The sequence below is a fragment of the Sorghum bicolor genome, chromosome 7 (assembly GCF_000003195.3).
Source record: "Sorghum bicolor cultivar BTx623 chromosome 7, Sorghum_bicolor_NCBIv3, whole genome shotgun sequence".
In the NCBI taxonomy this organism is placed as follows: domain Eukaryota; kingdom Viridiplantae; phylum Streptophyta; class Magnoliopsida; order Poales; family Poaceae; genus Sorghum; species Sorghum bicolor.
Genome location: NC_012876.2, coordinates 10842908 through 10848293, shown reverse-complemented (window position 1 = coordinate 10848293; position 5386 = coordinate 10842908). Strand labels below are relative to the sequence as shown.

The window sequence follows — 5386 nt, the reverse complement described above, 5'->3', positions numbered from 1 at the left end:
CAGCACAAGGAGACACAAGTGTTTATCCTGTAGTTTAGCTCGCGACCAAGGCTTGCCTAAGTCCACGTTATGGAGGAAGCCCATAGGCTTCAGCTCACCACTAAGGCTAGCTTGCTCCTCATTCTCAAGTCAAGAGAGTGAACTCTTGAGATGAGGGGTGATTTTTTAGTATTGGGGTTAGGTTACAAACCTCCACTACAAGAAATTCCCTTATACATGACAGTTTACTTCCGTCACGGACAAGCAAAAATGCGTCATAGTTAACTCATGATGACGATCGCAAAAAACGTCATGTATCCCGCGTCATACATTTTTAGGACCGAATCAAACCGTCACAGATTGGTATTTCTATTCGTCATGGAATAATTGGTCAATGACAATAGATCTAGGCTATAGTGACGAAAAAGAACATCACAAACTAGTGCAAATCATCACTGCTTAACATACATCATGGCTCATAAGATACATCAGTCATATAAACAAACATTGATCATTCATGTATTAGCAAGCTCACTGTTGTACATTGTCACATTTTATGAAACAACAAACTGGCCTGGCACGGCTCACAATCATTTATCAAACAATGAACTAATTTAACTCATAACAACTAAGTTTGAACTTTATGACAATCATCTCTAGGGAGTCTAAAATAACTAAACATTAGTATCGCTGAGCACTTCAATTGGCTTGTTGTCCATAAGATGTGCTACCTGAAAGTCAAAATGCATATAAGATAAATCAGTTAGCTTTCAGCAAAAATTCTAAAGCAGTCCAATGCATATATTTTTAGAGCCCAATTAGTAGAGCACGAGAGTCTAAATATCAATTCATAACTAAGTTCATATTTATCAAAGGCTGCAGCTTACTGGTGCCTACAGCATGGTCGATTTGACAAGAGAAAGCACTGTGTAGTTCTATCAGTCCTCACCATCATTAATTTATGCAATTCAAATAACTGATTCCTCTGCATCGAAATCATACAACACAAAAAAGAAAAAAAAATATCCAAGTGCTGCTGATGTTGTACCCTGTATTGTATCCTGACAAACTGACGTTGAACAAGCAGAATATGAGATTAGGAACACACTGCATGCATCGACAAAACACATATAGTTATGGTTCCACTTAGAAATATATACATTGTCTGTTAATCTATAGAGCACAAATACACAAGTCTCTGAATCTCTATTCAGTGACCGATTACTACAGCAGTGAAATAATGTCAAAGGCAAGTGGAACCAAATAACATTCAGTCAATTCCAGTACCCATTATGTCTGTACCTTTGTTTATTTGTCATTCTACAGTCATTCAGCAAGGTGGTGTTATCAACGAGCCTTCAGGCAGGAATTTCCACTACTACTGCATGGTCACTTCGTTCTGCATAAGTTTATAGAATTATTTTGTATAAGTTTAAAGAAATAAAATAGTAATGGTGCTTGCATCAATAGATAATTAATATAAGATTCATGAAAAAATGTAAACCAACAGCTCCGCGTTTGATTATCACAGTTGCTGAAACCAAAATAGTTCATTTAGTTCTAATGTCCTTGTTTTGTTTGAACTTAGTTATTGGTGGGATCTTAGTTGTTGTTTGTGGGATCTATTTAACTGCACCTGCACGTCGACTTTCTTCACACACTAGTCAGGTTCTAAAAAATGCCATCTATTTATCAAGAATATTTGAAACCAGTACACTAAAACATACAAGCACTTCAATTAGGCTGAAGTGCACACAATCAGCAGAAGAAATCATCATGGTATTTGTAATCCTATAGAATGCCATCAGAAATTAATTTTAGCAAAGGATGGTTGTGTCAAACTAATGTGCACCAACATTGGTTAGGATGAAGATGTTGAAATCCAGGCAGCTTGCATCCTTCTTGCCCCTAATCAAGCAGTAAAATCAATAACAGGCATAGGAGTATAGTTGGGGAGGATCTGAACCATTAATTGGGAAATCAAATCCCTAACCTTTGGTCGTCCTGGTCGACGCACACTAGCACTCGGGCGCCGTGGAGCCGCTGGTTTTGCACGCCGTGGTCGCCGGGCAGCTGCCGGGGGGCACGCGTGGGTCGCCGGGGAGCCGCCGGGCGCGCGAGTGGGGCGCCGGGAGGCCGCGTGTGGGGCATGGGATGCCGCGCTGGGGAGCTGTCGGGTCACGCCCTTGCTGTGCCTGCCCACGCCGGGGAGGGCGCGCCTTCGCGGCTGCTATGCCCTGCTGCGCGAAGAAGGGGGCGCGGTGGCGGTGAATGGGGGAGGACGTGTACGGAGGATACGGGTGGTGCTGGATCCGTGGATGTGGGATGGAAAGGAGGGATGCGGTAGATGAATGGGAGGGAGGCTTGATTGATTATGTTTAGGATTTTATTTATTTACAAACCGTCACAGTTTAGTGCTTTCTACCCTCTCATATACAAACCGTCATAGATTAGGACTTTCTATGACAGTTTATTAAAACGTCATCCCTAAACTGTCACGTATAATGATTTTTCTTGTAGTGCTCCCTAGGCTGTCACACAAGTTGGCAGCTCTAGGGCGATGCCTAGCCGACTAGAAGCATGGCTCCAAGAGTAACAAACCTATGATGTCGGCCAAACATGCACCAAATGTTGTTTTGATAGTGGAAAACAATATATCCACTCTCTAATCGAAGTTTGTTGTGTTTTTCCTCAAGAATCCATGGTGGAATCGAAGGGAATCAGTTGGGAGCTTGAGGGGAGCTATGGAGATTGAGAGAGAGAGCTTCTGGTGCATGTCTAATACATATGTCGTGAGGTAGATGAAGAAGTAAGTGATGTGGACCAGCAGGAGGTATAAATACCCCTGGCCCAACGGTCACTTACAGGTGCGGCACTGCCGTGCCTAGGCGCGGCACTGCCACGCCTTCCAAAATAGCAAGAGTGTAAAAGTTGATTGGCTGGCTGTTTTGGTGGCTAGGCGAGGATGAAATGTATATGATTTGAGCATTTGGTGACACACTTGACTAGACATCCTAGGATCCACCTTGATAGCACGGCTTTTCCTAAACTCAAATTCAAACCAAAAATGAATTTAAACTCCTTTGGATTCAGCAAAGCGTCCTTTTATAATTGGGGACCTTCCAACCTATACATCATCCTTATTTTCTAGATTCACTGCTTGTCATCTGAACAAATCTCATTAGTTCCCTAATTTGGTGGCCATCAACACCAAAACCCACAATAGGCTTGATTGTCCTTACAATACTTATTTTTAAGGACAAAATCACATATACAACGTATGTGAGTCTTAGAAGCCAAATCTTATACATAGCTACAAATGAGGGATAGTATCAAATCAAAATCTTTACTACATAATGTACATATTATAAAAGAGATAACCTTAGATAGCAAACAATAGCTAGACAACTTCAAACATTGGGTATTGAATCCACTCCACAGAATCCAAACTGACTAGTTGATCACAAGCCTAACAATTCTCTCGAGGTATGGGAGAAATAGCAAGAGTGAGTCCATGTCGAATTCCATAAGTATAGCAAAACAAGGTAGTATAGATCCCACAAACTCATGATTAATGTAACATAAATAATGTAGAGCATAAAACGGTAAACAATGAGCATGTTAAGATAACAAGATTCATCATCTTTAATGTAAATGTCCCTAAGACCACTTGTGTCTGTGAGCACGGCTAGTATATGCGAACACATCATAACCATAGTGGAGCACTGTTGTTGTGTGATGAGCGATTGTCAACACGCCAACACTTTGGTGTGTGGTTGGTTCGGTGGTTCTACTGATCCCCTGACACAGGGTTATTTGTCGAAACGGTGTCTCTTGGCTTCGTGATGCGCAGGTGTGGAGTTCGTATGCAGTGGCAGCGGTCGGGTGAAGGTCAAGTAGGACGTGTCGTGCTGACGGATCGGTTGCGGTGGAGGGCGGACGTGAGGCTTGGATCAACGAACCAAACGACCGGGTGGCCAGCTGCGGTGGCTGACACTTGGGACACTGACAAGCTCAAGTTACATGGCGGGGGACACGTACGGGCTATGCTACTCGCGGGAGGTTTGGTGGTTTGTCCTCAAAACCAACAGAGGCAGGTTTCGTGGGTGTGGGCCTCAAAACCTGGGCGGAGGTCCTGATGGGGGCGGACGGCACGTGGCGGCATCGCCGAGATCGCTTCGGAGCGAGGCTACCGGTGAGGAGGCGCGGTTCCCGTCGGATCAGAAAAACTTGAGTTGGACCATAGTAACCTTGGCTAGGTGGTTCGCTCAAAAAAATATCTAGGGACAATATGGAGATGTGTAATATGCCTGATAAATAATGAGGGCAGTCCCCGTCTCCCTGACTTCTCTCCTCTTACTCTCAATCTCCTGTTCCTGCTCTCTCGTGTAGGTTTTCTTTTTTCTTTTAGAGAGGTCCATGAACTGAATTTTGGATTGCAATTTTGTTTGAGTTTTGGTGTGGGAATGGAGGCGCAAATCCTCTGGTTGTCCTCCGGAATTCATCACTTTTGTCTTGTGATTTTCGTTCTTAACTTGTGCTGCATTTTTCATTTTTGGCGAATGTTTTTCGTTCTTAGCTGCGATCTAATTTTCCCGGAGTTTGGGTGAATCTTAGGCAATGATTTCTTGGGATGAGTTCGTGCTACGTTGAATTTGATCTGTGTTAAATTTGTGAGCTTTTCGTTGAGTTTCTAGTCGGTTCTCTTTAGATTTTCCTGGTCCTCGTTTATGTGTTCGTAAACTTGTAACTGCTTTACTCTTTCTTGGAGATTGTGCATGGTGTCAGGTAGCAGTGCTACCAGCAGGTGCTCAAGCACCGTGCTTGCTCAAGTGAGGAGCGTTTGTCCCTGCGCATCCATGTGTTGACTAGGTTCTGGACGAGCAAGTTATAGTGTCGTGTGTTCTTCTTTCCTCTGTTGTTTTGCTGTGAATTTACTCGTGTCAGTTTCCTGCTAGTGCTGCGGTTCGTGGTGAATCAGGTCTCCATCAAGACAACCGGTTCTGTAACCGGTCACCACGCTAACAGCTCAGGGTACTAGATTTTTAGAGTTGGGATTGAATCTTCAATTTTCTTCCTCAGTTCATCCCCTGTAGGAGACACGCTCAGCGAAGCCGGCAGTGCCATCTCTGGTCATCTCTGTCAGCTACCCTGAGAGCATCTCCAACAATAGCCCCAAAAACACGGCCTCAGCTTTACATTTCAGTGCTCTCCCTACTACTTTTGGTGCTCAAAATTTTTACTTCCACTCTAACAGCACCCCTCAAATGAAGACCCCCAAATTCAAATTGGTACACACTGACATGTGGACCCACACGTCATTGGGTCAAACCTTTCTTCCTCACATTCTCCACACAAAGGCCAGGACGCAAATGAGATAAGAGCTCTCGGCGTATGCAGCGCCCGC

At 43.8% G+C, this 5386-nt stretch overlaps 1 long non-coding RNA gene across 1 annotated transcript; it reads right to left on the bottom strand.

The window, feature by feature from the left end:
* LOC110436894 lies at positions 472-2337 on the bottom strand. The gene is made up of 4 exons (XR_002454786.1): positions 1973-2337; positions 1836-1887; positions 1282-1378; positions 472-710 (listed from the first exon to the last, which is right to left on the bottom strand). It is a non-coding gene; the product is annotated as an uncharacterized LOC110436894 (long non-coding RNA).